The sequence below is a fragment of the Prionailurus bengalensis genome, chromosome C1 (genome assembly GCF_016509475.1).
Source record: "Prionailurus bengalensis isolate Pbe53 chromosome C1, Fcat_Pben_1.1_paternal_pri, whole genome shotgun sequence".
Lineage (NCBI taxonomy): Eukaryota > Metazoa > Chordata > Mammalia > Carnivora > Felidae > Prionailurus > Prionailurus bengalensis.
Genome location: NC_057345.1, coordinates 144,468,286 through 144,486,863, shown reverse-complemented (window position 1 = coordinate 144,486,863; position 18,578 = coordinate 144,468,286).

The following is an 18,578-nucleotide window of genomic DNA, read 5'->3' as shown; positions in this document are numbered from 1 at the left end:
TTCTCCCAAATTCTTTTTTATTTTATACTCTGGTAAATTTCCTTCAGATCATTGATAGTCTTAGCTCTGTCCATTCCATCAGTTCTGCCTGTGTTGTGTTTATTTCAGCAAGTACAAATTGTACTCTTGTATGAAAAGAGTACAAATTAATGTGTTTGTACTCTTCCTTGCTCTCTAATTACCTGCTTTTCATGGCCGTTGGTTCTTGTTCTTATGAATACAATATTTTCTTGAAGTTCTCTGAATTTACTAATTTTTGAAAATTATCTTTAACCTTTTGTGTTATCTTTGCTTTTTGTGGTTATTTGACTTGTTGATTATGATCTCTTTCAGGCTGTTAGTTTTTCCCAAACATTATATGATCTGTGGTTACTGATTCATATTTATAAATGAAATAATAAGTTCATTGGTTTAACTAGCTAGCATAAGTTTCCCCAGAACTTGCCTGTATCATTTTCACAAAGGCTAGTTCCTAGACTAAGAGGGCCGACTGTGGGCTCAGGGTTTTGGGTAAATGGGGTGGGCATAACACCATCAGATGGATTCCCTTTAGGGTACATGGTGAGAACAAGCCAGGACCCTTTTGGTTGTCAAAATAAGGAAGTATTTACTAAGGATGGAAGGTTATAGACTTAACCCTTACTCTGTACTTTCCACTTCCTTCTTTCCATTCTTCTTTCCATACTTGTTCATGGTGTTTATTTTCTGCTTTGTGGTGTTGTTCTAGCTTGCTCATATGCTGTTTACTCTAAATGTAGCTCATTTAGTCAGCAATTACACACAGGTGTTTTCAGTGCATCCTCCCCCTCCCCACCCTATCCCCTTAGTTTCCCATAATGGTAAACAGAAAATCAGCTCCCTGGCCTGGAATTCCTTCTGAGATGAGCCACATTCTCTTCTTAACTCCAGAGTACATGTTATAGCCCTCTGTCTCTGAAACATGGTCACCTATCCTAGTGACCCTTTTCCTGGCAAGCCTATGGGTTCTCTCACAGCTAATCCTAACTTCCACTGGGGGCTCCCTAGAAGCCAATGGTAATTTGGGTTCTCTGCCACTCCTGCTCAGACAGACACAGTCTGCTTTATTGCATAACTCCAGGTGGGTACCATTCCTTTTTTTTTTTTTTTTTTTTTACTATAAATAATGCCTTTGGATTCCATGATACCTGATCTACTGTCCCTTTCATTCTTGTGGTTTGGGATGTCTTTGCAAGTCCCCACTTCAAAAATTTTAAATAAAATCCACTCATAAGCCTTACTCCCGAATCTTCCCATTACTAGCATAATTTTGATGCTGAGTCTGGAGAGACACAAAACCTTTAGAGACAGGCGGACTCAAAGTGGGATATCACTCAAGAATCAAAGTAGATATCATTTAAATACATTTAAGAATTATAGCCCTGCAGGTGAAAAAAAAAATGAAAAAAAATCCAGAGCAAGATCAAGCAAAATAAGATTTGGATCTGATCAAGTGGTGAAGCTGCTTAGATGGGAAGTGCAAAACTACATCAGATTTCATAAATAACTAAGGTGTGATTTGAGTCCAGCAGATATGGGCTGTGTAGTAACTATGTTTGAAGATCATGAACTAGTATACATGAGGTCTCTAAATGTAACACACATGTGAAAAATCGCCCAAGACCCCTAATGCTCCTGACACATCACCTGAGATAACTAATGTTCCACATTTCCTGAGGAAGGAAGGAAGGAAGGAAGGATGGAAGGAAGGAAGGAAGAAAGAAAGAAAGAAAGAAAGAAAGAAGAAAGAAATTATTAATATACAACCTCAGTCAGATGAGAATTTCACCCTAAATTCACTTGAGAAGGTAACCCCAACTACTTGGAATAGTTTAATTATTTTTATAGTGACTGCCTTACCCTTGAGGAGATTTAGAATTAAATATAGCTGTAGGTATCAGACTTCAGCATGCATCAGAATGACCTGTAGGTCTTATTAAGACACAAATTGCTGAATCTCATGACAATGTCAGATTCAGGAGGTCTGGGATGGGGCCTGACAATTCTTATTTCTAATAGTTGCCTAGGTGATGCTGGTGCTTCTAGTTCTGGGACCGCATTTTAAGAACTGAAGAACAGAAATGAAAGTGAAAATAAAACTTATAATGTTATATTTTCTGTTAGATTTGGGAATAGCCTCTATACACTTATTATTTTAATTGCTTATAATCTTTAAGAGTATTTAGAACATTAGAGCAGCTAAAAATCATCTTTATGCTTCCAATTTAAATGTGCAATTGAGTTATTGATTTAGACTTAAGAGTTTTAGGTTGAGAGGTACAAGAGTGTGTGAACAAGTGTGAAAACAGTATTAGAATATTTAAAAGATTTTAAGTTGTTATAATCTAATTACTAAGATACATATATATTTAATTCATGAGATTCACAAAATGTGTTTTGGCACTTGGGAAGGTTTGCTTGTTGGACGAAGTACTTAAAAACAAATATACTAAATATGTACATGCGGTTTAGAGTGCTTAAAAGAATTTAATTAACCAAGTTGTAAAATCTCCCCCAAAGATGATGTTAAAATTTGCTACACTAATGAACATGTAGTAAATAAACTCATAAGATTTGTAATTTGGACTTTAAAGCATAAGGAAGAACTAGATTTACTTTGAAATATCAATGAAGCAAGTAATAGTTTAAAAAAAGAAGCTTCTGGATGACTTTCCCTGTGTATAAAAGTCATCGTCAAGGATGCCCCTAAATTACAAAGGAAACCCTTTTGTGTTCCCATCTTCTTCCCTCTTCCAGTACTATCCATGCATATAGCTGATTCTAACATTTTCTTTCCAGCTTCTTCCCCCACTTCCTACCTCAAGAATCAGAGACGGAAGTACTCATTCTATTGGTTTACATCACCTATCAATCTTATCTTCCTTATACCTGAGACCTTATGAGGAGATCAAATACTGGCCAGTTTGGATCTTTGCTGATCTGTGTCAAACATTGTTAGCTCCCCCAGGGGCAATTCATAGTTTTAAGATTTGAGATGGGGAAAAGTTAAAGTGTCAAAACTATGCTGGGTAATCAGTATCACATACCACCACCCTGTTTTGCAAGCATAATTAGTATGTCCCGTGTTTCCTCAGTTTATAACACCAAGACAATCGTATTCATATTAGTCCTTCAAAATACCATGTTTCCCTGTCCTCTCCTTGTCCAGCAGAAATTCCAGTATCTTCTTAAGGTTTTGATTTTCAACTATTTCTGAGAATCCGTGCCTATAAATCATTGCTAGTGACTCTCAGAACTCATTGGAAGAGTAGGGATTTAGGTACTCGCCTTGAGGTTGGACTTCAAAGCAATAGCATCAGTGATAATTGTGTGGGAAACTGATCAGCACCAGTTAACTGGTGAGGACAACCCTACAGACCCTGTCAAAGTGAGGGAGAATCCTCTCTTCCTCTGTGTTGTACAAAGTCAAGGCGTGTCCTTCAGCAAGCTGCACAAGCCCCAAAGTGTTGTAGGTCACCTGTATGTAAAAAAAGCACTTGAGAAAATGCACACATGAACCATTTCCCCTAGGGAGCACGCATGCAGTCAGACACAATGGTGGGTCCTGGTGTCTGCTCTACATGGAATCAAAACCCGCCATTCCTTTACAATCCTTAAACTTTACATCTCAATATTCACACAGGTTCAGACTCCTTATGACTATGCAGAAATTGTTGTCCTTTAACCTGTATACAGTCGGCAGCCACTCCCATCTCTAGCAGATGTATTTTTATATATAAAATTTATTGGGGAGTCAGGTTTACAGTCCTTTTTTGCCCCCCAAAGAATCTTATCTGTCTTATGTGTAACCTATGGGATACAAAACAACAATTAGGGGAAAGGACAAAACAAACTCTGCCTACTGATAGTATGCAAGCACCGAAATGCACATGGATATGGTACAGGAAATGTGACACCTACATCATCCAGAGCCAACAGAGGCTGTGCTCTAGAAATGATATCACAGCTAAGATGAGCATTATACATATATGTGAGTTTTTGGTTTGTTTGAGTTATATTCTTTTTTTTTCTTTTTGAATTTGTATTTAAATACCATATAGGCAATATTGGTTTGAGGAGCAGAATTCAGGGATTCATACTTACATGCAACACTGAGGGCTGAACATAAAAAGTTCCCTCCTTAATACTCATCCTCCATCTAACCCATCCCCCACCCACCTCCCTCCATCAACCTTCAATTTGTTCTCTATCTTTAGGGGTCTCTTATGGTTTGTTTCTCTGTCTCTTTTTTCTATTTCTGCCCCCTCCCATCTGTTCATATGTTTTGTTACTTAAATTCCACATATGAGTGAGGTCATGTGGTATTTGTCTTTCTCTGACTGACTTATTCCACTTATCATAATACACTCTAGCTCCATTCACATTATTGCAAATGGCAAGATACTGTTCTTTTTGATGGCTGAGCAATGTTCTAGTGTGTGTGTGTGTGTGTGTGTGTGTGTGTGTGGGTATGTGTGTGTGTGTGTGAGACAGAGAGAGAGAGAAAGAGAGAGGGAAAGAGAGAGAGAGAGAGAGAGAGAGAGAGAGATACTATATTTTGTCAAATGTTTTTCCAGAGTGGCTGCACCAGTTTGCATTCCCACCAACAGTGTAAGATAGTTCTCCTTTACTCCACATCCTCACCAACATATATTGTTTCCTGTGTTGTTAATTTTAGCCATTCTGACAGGTGTGAGGTGGTATCTCATTGTGGTTTTGATTTGTATTTCCCTGATGATGAGTGATATTGAGCATCTTTTAATGTGTCTGTTAGCCATCTGAATGTCTCCTTTGGAAAACTGTATTCATGCCCTCTGCCCATTTTTTAACTGGATTATTTGGTTCTTTGGGTGTTGAGTTTGACAAGTTCTTTATAGATTTTGGATACTAACCCTTTAATAGATAATGTCATCTGAAAATATCTTCCCCCATTCTATAGGCTGCCTTTTAGTTTTGTTGATTATTTCCTTCACTGTGCACAAGATTTTTATCTAGATGAAGTCCCAAAAGTTTTTGTTTGGTTTTGTTTTCCCTGCCTCGGGTAACTTGGCTAGTAAGCAGTTGCTGTCGCTGAGATCAAAGAGGTTGCTACCTGTTTTCTCCTCTAGTATTCTGATGGTTTCCTGTCTCAAGCTTAGGTGTTTCAACAATTTTGAATTTATTTTTGTGTATGGTGTAAGAAAGTGGTCTAGTTTCATTCTTTTGCATGCTGCTGTCCAATTTTCCCAGCACCATTTGTTGAAGAGACTGTCATTTGCCCAACGGATAGTCTTTCCAGTTTTGTTGAAGATGAGTTGACTATATAGTTGTGGACCCATTTCTGGGTTTTCTTTTCTGTTCCATTGATCTATGTGTATGTTTTTGTGCCAGTTCCATACTGTCTTGATGATTACAGCTTTGTAATACAGTTTGAAGTCTGGAATCGTGATGCCTCCAGCTTTTCCTTTCTCTTTCAGGATAACTTTGGCTATTCAGGATCTTTTGTGGTTCCATACAAATTTTAGGTTTGTTCTAGCTCTGTGAAAAATGCTGGTGGTATTTTGATAAGGATGGCATTGAATATGTAGATTGCTTTGGGTAGTATAGACATTTTAACAATGTTTGTTCTTCCAGTCCATGATTATGGAATGTCTTTCCATTTATTTGTATCCTCTTCAACGTCTTTCATAAGTGTTATATAGTTTACAGGTTACAGATCTTTTGCTTCTTTGGTTACGTTTATTCCTAGGTAATCTTATGGTTTTTGGTTCAACTGTAAATGAGATCTATTCTTTGATTTCTTTTTCTGCCACTTCATTGTTGGTGTATAAAACAACAGATTTCTGTATGCTGATTTTTTATCCTGCAACATTGCTGAATTCATGTCTTAGTTCTAGCAATTTATGTTGGAGTCTTTCAGGTTTTCTACATAGAGTATCATGTTTTCTTCAGAGAGTGAAAGTCTGACTTCTTCCTTGCCAATTTGGATGCAATTTATCTAATTGCTGGGGCTAGGACTTCCAGTACTATGTTAATTGTTGTCTAATTGCTGAGTCTAGGACTTCCAGTACTATGTTAAATAGTAATGGTAAGAGTGGACATCCCTGTCTTGGTCCTGACAATAGAAGAAAAACTCTCAACTTTTCCTCATTGAGGATATTAGCTGTGGGTCTTTTATATATGGCCTTTATGATGTTGAGGTATGTTCTATCCACCCCTACTTTGTTGAGAGTTTTTATCACAAATGGGTACTATATTTTGTCAAATGTTTTTTCTGCATCTATCAACAGGATCATAAGGTTCTTACCCTTTCTTTTATTAATGTGGTATATCATGTTGATTGATTTGAGAAAGTGAACCACCCCGGGAGTCCAGAAATAAATCCCACTTGATTGTGGTGAATCATTCTTCTAATGTACTGTTGGATTCAATTTGCTAGTATCTTGTTGAGAATTTTTGCATCCATGTTCATCAGGGATATTGGCCTATAATTCTCCTTTATAGTAGGGTCTTTGTCTGCTTTGGGGATCCATGGTAGAAGGAGTTTAGAAGTTTTCCTTCTATTTTTTGGAAGATTTTGAGAAGAATATGTATTAACTCTTCTTTAAATGTCTGGCAGAATTTCCCTGGGAAGCCATCTGGCCATGGACTTTTGTTTGTTGGGAGACTTTTTATTACTGATTCAATTTCTTTACTGGTTATAGGTCTGTTCAAATTTTCTATTTCTTCCTGTTTCACTTTATGTAGTTTGTATGTTTCCAGGAATTTTTCCATTTATTCATAATTGCCTAGTTTGTTGGCATATAACTTTTCATAATATTCTCTTAGGCTTATTTGTATTTCTGTGGTGTTGATTGTGATCGCTCCTCTTTAATTTATGATTTTATTTATTTAGGTACTTTCTCTTTTCTTTTTGATAAGTCTGGCATAGGGTTTATCAATTTTATTAATTCTTTCAAAGCACTTGCTCTGGGTTTTGTTGATCTGTTCTACTGTGTGTGTTTTTTGTTTGTTTGTTTGTTTCTATATTTTTTATTTCTGCTCTAATCTTTATTATTGCCCTTCTTCTGCTGGCTTTAGGCTTTATTTGCTGTTCTTTTTCTAGGTCCTTTATGGGTAGGATTAGGTTGTGTATTTGGGACTTTTTTTACTTCTTGAGTTAGGCATGTATTGCAACATACTTCCCTCTTAGGACTGCCTTTGCTGCATCCCAGAGGTTTAGGACTATTGGGTTTTCATTTTCATTTGCTTCCATGTACTTTTTAATTTCTACTTTAACTTTCTAGCTAACCCATTTATTTTTTAGTAGGCTGTTCTTTAACCTCCATGTATTGGTATTCTTTCCACATTCTTTCTTGTGGTTAACTTCAAGTTTTATCGTGTTGTGGTTTGAAAATATGCATGGTATGATCTTGATCTCTTTGTACTTGTTGAGGGCTGATTTGTGACCCTGTACATGATCTGTTCTGGAGAATGTCCCATGTGCACAAGAAAAAAAATGTGTATTCTGGTACTTTAGGATGAAATGTTCTGAATATATCTGATGCATCCATTTGGCCCAGTATGTCGTTCAAAGCCATTTTTATTTGTTGAATTTCTGCTTAGATGATCTGTCCATTGTTGTGAGTGTAGTATTAAAGTCTCTTATTGTATTATTATCAATGAGTTTCTTTGTTTGTTATTAATTGACATATATTTGGGTGTACAAGTTGGGGGCATAAATATTTACAATTGTTAGATTTTGATGGATAGACCCCTTAATTATAATATAATGCTTTTCTTCAACTCTTGTTACAGTCTTTGTTTTAAAGTCTAGTTTGTTTGATATAGATATGGTTACTTAAGCTTTCTTTTGATATCCATTAGCATGATAGATGATTTTCTATCACTTCACGTTCAATCTGCAGGTGTCTTTAGGTCTAAAGTGAATCTCTTGCAGGCAGCATAAAGATGGATCTTGTTTTTGTTTTTTTTAACCATTCTGATATGCTATGTCTTTTGATTGGCTCATTTTGTCCATTTACATGTGGAATGATTATTGAAAGATATGAATTTACTGACATTGTGTTACCTGTAAAGTTGGTGTTTCTGGTGATGCTCTCTGTTCCCTTCTGGTCTTTCTTGCTTTGGTCTTACTCCCCTCTAGGAGAGTCCTCTTTAATGTGTCTTACAGAATTGGTTTAGTGGTCACAAACTCCTTTAACACTTTTCTCTCCTTGTAGATTGGATGACAGCTTTGCTGGATAAAGTATTCTTGGCTGCATATTTTTCCCATTCAATATGTTGAATATGGTCTGCCAAGTTTCTGTGAACAGATTTGCTGTGAACCTGATGTGTCTTCCCTTGCAGGTTACGGACATTTTTCTCTTGCTGCTTTCAAAATTCTTTCCTTGTCTTTGTATTTTGTGAATTTGACTGTGATATGTTTAGGTAATGGCCAGTTTTTGTTGAATTTGATGAAAGTTGTCTGTGCTTTTGGATTTCAATGTCTGTTTCTTTCCCCAGGTTAAAGAAATTTTCAGCTATAATTTGCTCAAATAAGCCTTGGGCTCCTTTTTCTTTTCTTCATCTTCTGAGACTCCTATGATACAAATGTTATTACATTTTAAGGGGTTGCTGAGTTTCCCAAGTCCATCTTTATGATCCAAAACCTTTCTTTCCCTCTTCTTTTCCACTTATTTTCCAAAATTGTATCCTTTATACAACTGATTCATTCTTCTGATTTGTCCATCTTCATTGTTATGGAATCCATTCAGGTTTGCATCTCAGTTATAGCATTTTTAACTTCAGCCTGACTAAATTTTAGCTCTTTGATCTCTTCAGTAAGGGATTCTGTAGTGTCTTCCATACTTTTGTCAAGCCCAGCTAGTAATCCTTATAATTGTTTTAAATTCTACATCAGAGATATTACTTAGATCTGTATTGATTAAATCCCTGGCTGTAATTTCTACTTCCTGTTCTTTCTTTTGGGGTGAAATCCTCCCTCTTGTCATTTTGTCCAGAAAACAAAAACAAAAACAAAAACTAGATCCTAGATGTGTTTTGGCCTGCTTGTTAAAAGAAGTTAGATCCAAAAAAACACATTATATGTATAGTAAAAAATCATTTAAAAATTAAAAATTAAAACAAAATTAAAAAAATAAAAAGGAAACTAGATCCTATTTCCCTTAGATTTGAAATTTTGTAGCCCTTAACTATCAGTAGACTTGGGTTACAGGAGTGGTTTGTGCTGTTTGCTGGGGGAGAGGCCTGTTTCTGTCATTCTCAGGCCCATTTGCCCTAGTGGAAATACCCCAGTAGAGTGCAGTGGGGCAGGGCTTGGTGTAGCAACTCTGTTCTCCACTTGGAACTGTTTAGCTCACTGAGGTCGGTCACTGCTGGTGGGCAAGGAGTGAAAATAGCTTCTGCCTGCTTTCTCATATCTGGAGCAGGGAACTCGTGCCTGCCATTCCTCAGGAAGTCTACACAGATGAGCAAACAATCACCTCTCATGTGTCCCTGGCTTCCATCAGATCCCCACTTGTACCCTGACTGTGACCAAGCTGTCTGCCTTCCAGGCAGCATATCCTTCTGTATTTTATCTCAGGCATGGCTGTGTTTCAAAACTCTAAACTTCAGAGACCCATAGTGAAGCCCCTATGCGGAGCCTCTGTAGGAGGGTCTCACTGCACTGTGGTCGGTGTTGGCTGGTCCCAGAAAATGGTTGTGCAACCACATGCAGTTCAGGGTTTATGGTAAACCACAGAACAAAGCCAGCACCAAGGTTTGCTGCCTTCAACTAGCATCTTTGTTCCTATGCTGGTGAATGGGGCAGCTCAATGGCACCCACCGGGTCTTTTGCCCCTGGAAAGGTCGTATCACCTGTACCAAATTCACTCTAAGCAGGGGAGTGGTTGCTCCCATGCTGTTAATTCCCAGGTCTCTACCTTCCATCCCCATCAGAGCACTACCAGGTGCTGACCTCTGAAACTTCAGATTCTGTGCTCTGCTCTTTATAAAAAAAACCAAAAACTTGAAGTATTCAAACCCTCTCCTTTTTTCCCAGCCCATGGTTTTGGGGAAGTTTTCCTGTGAAATCCCCTGCATGTGCTTTCACTCTTTTTTCCACTTTCTTTCTTTCCCCCTTCTCAAATGGTTGGGCTCCCTCCTCTCTGAAACTCCCACAACTCTTTTCTCCCCCAGATCAACTGTCTGCAAGGTGGTTGTTTTTTTTCTGTTTGTAGACCTGAAGCTTTGTTTTCTCAGTTCACAGATTGATTTACTGGGTGTTCAGAATGATTGGATGTTTATCTAGCTCTTTACAAGAGAGGAGGCAAGCTTAGGGCCACCCTACTCCTCAGCCATCTTAACCAACCCCCGTATATGTGAATATTTTTATAAAACATTTCACTTTTCCATAGGAAAATTAATCTCATCTTTAAAGCTATAGACTAAAGATACTTTGGTATTTAATCAGTTTTGTCTCTAAATTTATTTTCAAATATGCACACCTTGTGTATTTATTAACCAATATTTTTTTTCTTTAATCACCAATACCAAAGACACAAGAATTGTAGAAATTGATCCTGAGATGCTGTTCCTGACATAGTTACAAAAACTGATCATTCATCCATAGCTGCTAAATTTATTATCAGAGATATGATATGGATTAATAGTTTATTATAATTTACTTGATAATAGCAGCGAATTGAGAAATACCATTCAAACATTTTTGTTTTTCTAATGGCAAGAGCATATATCTTGAAAAATCACAAGTAGGTATATCAATTAGAATGCTTTTTTATCTGCAAGTAATAGGAAACACAACTTATTTAAATAAGGATATTGATTGTTATATAACAAAAGTCCAGAGGCATGGCAGGCTTCAGGACTACTTGACTTATGGCTCTATTTGTTATGATCTCTTGTTCATTTTTTTTTTGCTTTCACAAATACATGCCATCTTTGTCCAAAGGCTAAATGCCCTTGCTTTCCTGAGATGGTTGCCACCAACAACTGGGGCTATGTGTGTCTCTGTTCAGGAAGAACAGTAGAAAAAACATTATCTCTTAAAAACCTTGAAATTCTCTCTCATAAACCTTGAAAAAAAACGTTGAAACCTAGAAAAATAATTCTCTCTTAAAACCCTTGAAATTAGGGGAGCCTCAAAATTGGTTAAGTGTCTGATTTCAGCTCAGGTCATGATCTCACGGTTCATGAGTTCAAGCCCTATGTCAGGCTCTGTGTTGACAGCTCAGAGCCTACAGCCTGCTTTGGATTCTGTGTCTACCTCTCTCTCTCTGCCCCTCTCCCCCCTCCCATTCTCTCTCTCTCTCTCTCTCTCCCCCCCAAAAAATAAGCATTTAATTTTTTTTTTAACTTGAAATTAAATCTTCCCATCAGTCAGCTGGAACCAATTTAAGTCACTAGCCCAGCCCTCGGCTGACACAAGCCAGGGTTTTGCTGTGCACCAATGAGTCTAAATCTGTGTTCATTAAAACTTCCCTAATGGCAGGAAAGATTTGCTGTGTTTGCTAAAAACACATATTTATGAGACCCCAACTCAGATCTACTGAATCAGAATTTCAACAGAAGAGTCTGATAATCTATATATTTAACAAGATTCTCAGGTAAGTCTTACAAACCAGGAAATTTTGGAAACTACAACTGGAGTTGGGATGAGGTCAGCCCTCTGAGTCATACAGGAGACCTGCAGACACTTCAACAGATTGGAGTTCTGTTACCATGGAGGAAGACAGAATAGACCCCATATATCAACCAGCAGTAGCAACTAGAGTGGCTAATTTTATCTTCTTAGCTCTTTATTCCGAGCTCCTCCACCTTGGTGATATCTTTCTTTATCTCCACAGGCACTCCTTCCCTTCCCACTGCAAAGCATGATTTCTCATAGTAATTCCAATTATGGGTGCCAGGCTGGAAGCATCTACTGAAAATATTGGAACCTAAGGGTCATTATCTGGTGAGAGATATTTTTCTCTGGACTTCCTCTATACTCTAAAATATCAGCACACAGGTCATGGTCTATTTGACCTCCATGAAAGGGCAGTTCACCTCATGACATACAATCCTGCCCTGGAGAGTTCTTATATGTTGTATTGATTCTTCCATGCCCTGTCTTATGTCACAGAGCCTTTCACCTGTCATTAATAAAATATGTAAGGTCTTTTGAGGTTGAACATGTATCTTATGTAAAATGCACTGTTTTGATGACACACTCAGGAGACACAAAAATAAAGATCCCGCAGCCAGAAATGAGAAACACCCATTTCACTCTCTAACAGTTTTAAGGGCATTTCTCATTAGAGCAGATGCTGGTTATGATGCCATTCGTTGGATGTTATATACAACTAACTGTAAGCTTCTAGAAGAAGCAATCGTTAAGCCCGTCATTACTTTCTAGATGTGCATCAGAGAATGACAACAGGTGACACAATCAACCTCCAACTCACTCTCCTGTTACCCAGGTCATAGCTTCTCATCATTTCCCATCATTATTCCTCATCATACTCACACTCAACACATGGTACAGTGGGAACAAACTTCCCTAGCATCGTTCAGTATGCGGAGCCTCTCTTACCCAGCCACTCAGTGGGGCAGATGGCGCAAAAGGCTACAAAGGTCAACAAGAAAAAAACAAATCTGATGTTCCTAACAAACTGAAACGCTCTTCACATCTTCCATAAAGGGACAAAAAATCATCTAGCTTTCTGTGAAAATTGCTATTTGACCCAGAAAAATGGCTGCATATTTAATATCTCCAGATAGAGCATCTGCTTTATTATTCATTGTTGTGTGGCTCTTATACAATTCACTGTACAGTTACCTTATTCATCCTTGTACAAAATTAATTCTCTGACTGAAGCTCTAGACCATTCTTATGGCAATATTTTCTTATGTTTGCTGGTTATTTTATAGTTATCACCTCAAGTAGAAAACATACTGTAACATATGTTTGTAGAAAAAAAAATGAGTGGGTGTGTAACTGAGGAAGTTTTCCCTAATTAATACTATGGTTTTTTGCATAATCTTTGACCAGCAACAATGGACTTTTGTGAACTGGACTAGCTATTTACTACTGTCCCTCTTCCCAGCTTACTTATCTCTCTTTCCTTGCTAACAGGCAAACTCGATGGTAAAATGTTTGTGTTTTTAATTTTCCTAAAATGAAAACTCTATTGGGAAGGAATTTTCTCTTATTTTGTTCATGCATTTCTTCTGTGTCTAGAAGAGCACCACCTGCTCAAAACACATATAATTAAATCAATCACCTCCATTTCCTGTCCAACCACACTGCCATTGCTTTAATGCCATTATAGTCCATTACAGGGGTCAGCAAATTGCAGCCTGTGGCTCAGATATAGCCTGCTGCCTGATTCCGTAAATAAAGTTGCATTGAAACAGAGCCACACCCATTTGTTTACATAAGATTTATGACTTTTCACACTACAATAGCAGAGTTGAATCTTTGTGATGAAGACACTGTCTACCACAAAGCCTAAAATATTTACTATCTGATTTTTCATAGAAAAATGTTTGCCAAGCCCTAGACAATTGTAATAGTTTATTTATAATCTTTTCACCCAGGTCCATCACTTCCTTTCTTACACACTCATACCCCAGTGCCTTCTCCACTGACCTCAAAGAAATTGTTCTAAAATACATATATGAATTTGTCAATTCTCTGACTCCTTCCCTGAAGTATTCATCAGCTGACCCTTTTTTTGATATGCATATGTATTTTCTTAATCTTCAAGCTAAAAAACCTTTCACAATGAAGCTTCAAGCCCACTCTCCTATACATCCATAAATACACATCTCCAACCATATTGTAATCTTACATTCTTTCTATTATAGAAACTTTTGAGAGCTGGCACTGTTAGAATGAATAAAGGATTAAAAGAATAAAAGGAAAAGGGCTGAAAGAGAGAGTTTCTGGAAATAAGATGAAATAGAGTGGGAAAGATATCCAAATGAGATATCCCTATATATCCATGAAGGTCTATATATTGAGGTTTTATGCATTCATTGGTAAAAGGGATTATAATAGCTAGATTAGGAATGTCACTTGATCTGTTACCCCAGCTTCCTCTACCTATTCTGTACAACTTTGACTCCATGTGGTAGGCAGAATTCTAAGATGACCCCCAAATACTCATTCCTTGGTACCCACACCTTGTATAATCCCCTGCCTTTAAGTGTGAATGGAGCTCATGAGTATGATAGGATAGTCAGTCTCTTGACTAAATTACGTTATATGGCAAATGGTGATGAGATAGTCATTTTGTGATTACCTTCATTTCTATAAGACTCCTTCTAGCAGACTGGAGAATGATTGGAAGTTCGAGAGCACCTAAGAAGGGGGCCCTGGAACAAGGACCTAGGAGTGCCTTCTAGGAGCTGAGAGTGGTCCTTGGCTAAGAGCCAGCAAGACAACAAGGCCCTCAGTCATACAATTGCAAGGAAATTTATTCTGCCAAGAAACCGATGGAGCTTGGAAGTCTGTCTTTCCCCAGTTGAGCCTCCAGGTGAGGATGCAGATGGTCAACACATTCATTTCAGCCTTGTGAGATCTTGAGCAGAGGACACAGCTAAAATATGCCAGAATACTGACTCACTGAACCTCTGAACTAAGAAATATCTGTTGTTCTAAGCCTCTATGTTTGTGGTCATTTGTTATGCAGCCATAGAAAACTAATATATCATATTAATAGGATAAAAGAAAATTATTTAAAGTTTTCTTAAGTGTTGGAAAGACATATTTATTTGGAATGGCAGTGACTATCTTTTGATCACTGCAATTAGAACATCCTATGGACAGTTCTTGGGTTATCAAGTATCAGACCCTTTATGATGAGAATATCCCAACAAAGTTCATTATCAGTCTCTGGAAGTGTAAAGTGGTCAACTGATATTTTGAGCCAGGGAAGTGAGGGTGGATTAATGCATTTGTGTAGTTTGGATTAGATACATTCTTGAGTCCAATTTTCCTCAGAGTCAACTGGACAATTAAGCAAGTGGTTTAGATAATTGCAAGAGCCCAGTTTAAATTCTTTCAATGCCAAGGTTAAAAATAGTATTGGGGTGCCTGGGTGGTTCAGTTAGTTGGACATCTGGCTTCAGCTCAGGTCATGACAATACATTTCATGAGTTCAAGCCCCACATTGGACTCTGTGCTGACAGCTCAGAGCCTGGAACCTATTTTGGATTCTAAGCCTCCCTCTCTCTCTGCCCCTCTACCATTCATGCTCTGTTTGTCTCTGCCTCTCAAATATAAATTTAAAAAAAAACATTAAAAATACTATTAAGTTAAATGGTAAAATCTACAAAGGGAAGAAAATTCTGACCTTGAAGTATAAATTTACAGGTTGTTGTATCAGTCAGGAAAATATATGTTATATTGTAGTAACGTACAATCTCTGACTCATACTTTACAAAAATAAAAATTTAATTCCTGATCAAATGCTATGTCCATCATTTTTTGGCTAGAGCTCTGCTCTAAAGTCTCCATTCCTCCACTTTCACATTTTCTGAGACATGAAAGAGAATTTGGCAAATTATGCACTCGCTGTTGAAGCTCCTGCTTAGAACAGACACAGACACGTGTCACTTCTGTTCACATTTCATTCATTAAAACAAGTCATGTGGCTTACATTAGTCAGGGTTCTTCAGAGAATAAAATCAACAGGGTGTGTGTGAGTGTGTGTGTGTGTGTGTGTGTGTGTAGAGGCTGATTTACTTTAAGAAGTTGGCTCACATGATTGCAGAGGCTGGCAAGTCCAAAATCTGCGAGGTAGGATGGCAGGCTGGAAAGAGTTGATGTTGCAACTCAAGTCCAAAGGCAGTTTGCTAGCATAATTCCCTCTTCTTCTGGGGAGGTCAGTCTTCTTTCTTATGACCTTCAGTTGTTTGGACAAGGCCCACCACATTATGTAGGATAATCTACCTTACTCAAAGTCTACTGATTTAAATGTTAATCTCATCTGAAAAATATCTTCACAGAAACATCTAGAATAGTGTTTTGGTCAAATACCTGGGTACTATGACCTAGCGAAATTGATACACTAAACTAACCACACATGGCCATCCCTACCTTCTAAGAAAGTAAGGAAATACAATGCTACCATAGGTTTGGTAGATAAGGAGGCAGAAATATTTGGTGAACAGCACTAAAGAAAAATGCAACCAACCAAAGAAACTAGAGAGACCTGCTTTGCCATGTATCTATTTCCCTGAGCAGGACAAAAAAACAAAACAAAACAAAACAAAACAAAAACTAGACACTGATGAATCAGCTATTGGGACTAAAACTAAATTAAGATTAAATGTGAGAAGCTGAAGAGATTTCAGCATAGTATGTATACACCAGCCACAAGGACAGATGCAGCTCTGAGCTTCGTGATTACCTGGCACAAGTTTTGTTTCAAGATCTCAAGAAGTGATTTAATTGGGGAGAGAGAGGGCAGACAGATTGGGATTCAGAGGGCTATGGAATATTTACATTCAGAGATTCACAAGGTACACCTATCTTCATAGCTCCTGCTTAACTGGTAAAGTCCCATCAACATCTTTCTGTAAGAAATTATAAAGATATTTAAACAATTAGTTTAGTCTGCTTTGAGATGAAAATAAATGCCCTCCTGCACTTTTGTTTTACAGGAGGAAAATTATGTCTTAGGTCTTAAAATGTCAGAGGTGTTTTTTTTTATTATTGTTAGATTTCTTTTTCTTAGTAAAAAGTTTGAAGATGAAAATTTTAAACACTTCAGAAATCTCACAGCTTTTAAAAAGGTGAAAGACAAAATGCGTATAATGCTATTAAGTTAGGTTACTTGTAAAATTTATAAAAATACTAAAATAATGTTTAAGTTATCTCATGGTAAAACTATAGCATATATCTAATTTATATATTATAAATATATACAAAATATATACTCAATATATGATTAAATATTATATATATATATATATTTGAAAGGGTAAAGGTAGGTTTATAATCATAACTCTCTCATTTAGTTGGAAGACATAGGGCTTGGAATTATGATTCTCCATATCAAAGTAGTTTTAAAATAACTATATTTTATACCAATATGAATATACTGAAAACAACATAACTATCCTCCTTAATAAAACCTGCAAGTGAAAAGGCACAGACACAAACTCTAAGTATAAAAAAAAAATGTCTGCAATTTCTTACAGGTGGGAGTCATATTGCATTGAGTGAGGTCATACTCTATTATAAGTTTAGGAAATTCATTCTTGGAGGAGATAATGCTGTTTGGAAAAAGGACTTGATTGCAAGACCCCTATCACAAAGCTTACTTTTATGTTTCAAATCCAAAGTTATAAATTAGAGAAACATTCTACCTATCTACATTATTGCCAATAGAAATGTCTTACAATGTCTCTTATCTCATGATATTCCTCAAAAGTCTACCCTAGCTGCCCTAACCTGGTCTTAGGAATAAGTGAACCCTAAATAAAGAAGCAATCATTACCAGAGTAACAGTGAGTCAGCTAAACTGCTACAGGTTCTACTAGAGGTGTGTCCACCTCTCCGTGTGTGGGATGAGCTACTATCAACTTGCTCCTAGATTCCCGAAGTTACCTCTGAACTGCAATTCCTGCTGCCACCCTTGTCACCAGAAGGTCAAAAGGTCATTTCTCAAGAAAACATTCAGAGTGATACTACTTAAAAAAAATAGATCATGTCATTCCTGTGCTCAAAACCCTCCAACAGCCTCCCGTTTCCCTCAGAATAAAAGCCCACGTCTTTGAAACCACCTACAAAATCTATTATCTCTATAACACCTCTAGTCCTTTGGCCTAGAATGCTCTTCCCCAGATGTAAGAATGGCAAAGGCCCTCACCAACTTGAATTCTTTGCTTAAATGTCACCTGCTTAATAAATAACCCAGCTCTCATCAACCTATTTAAAATTGCCCCCAATCCTGATTGTCTTAATCTCCTTGTTCTGTTCCACTTTTTATTTTTTTCTATAATACAATTTTTATTTATACTAGAATTTTTCCATAATACTTTTTCTATAAAACTTATCACCATCTGATGTATTGTGTAATGTTATTATGTATTATGTTTCTCGTCTTCCCCTACCTTCAACTTTTTGTTAGAATCTAAGCCCAAAAACATTGGCCCTGTAAGTGATTACAACTCACTAGAACAGTACCTACACAAAGCAAGCACTCAAAAATATGTATCGGATGAAAAAAATGACTCCAGTAACTGGTGAATGGGCAGAGATTCAGAAAGTTACTGGTAGGAAGAAATATTAATACTAATGTAAAATTATAAGCAATACTAATAAATAATCTAATACTAATATTACTCACTGCTTTCTGATCTGGACTCTAGTCTAACCAGAGCCTATCTATAGAGAGTAAGAAGTCTGGAACTAATTTTGCTGTGATGTGGAGTAAATTTTGACATTTGTGTGGAACATTATCATCCCCAAAGTGTTTTTCTTTTTTCACATAATACCATTTTTTTGTGGCAAGAACATTTATTATCTACTCTCAACAACTTTCAAGTATATAATACAAAATTATTAACTATATTACCATGCT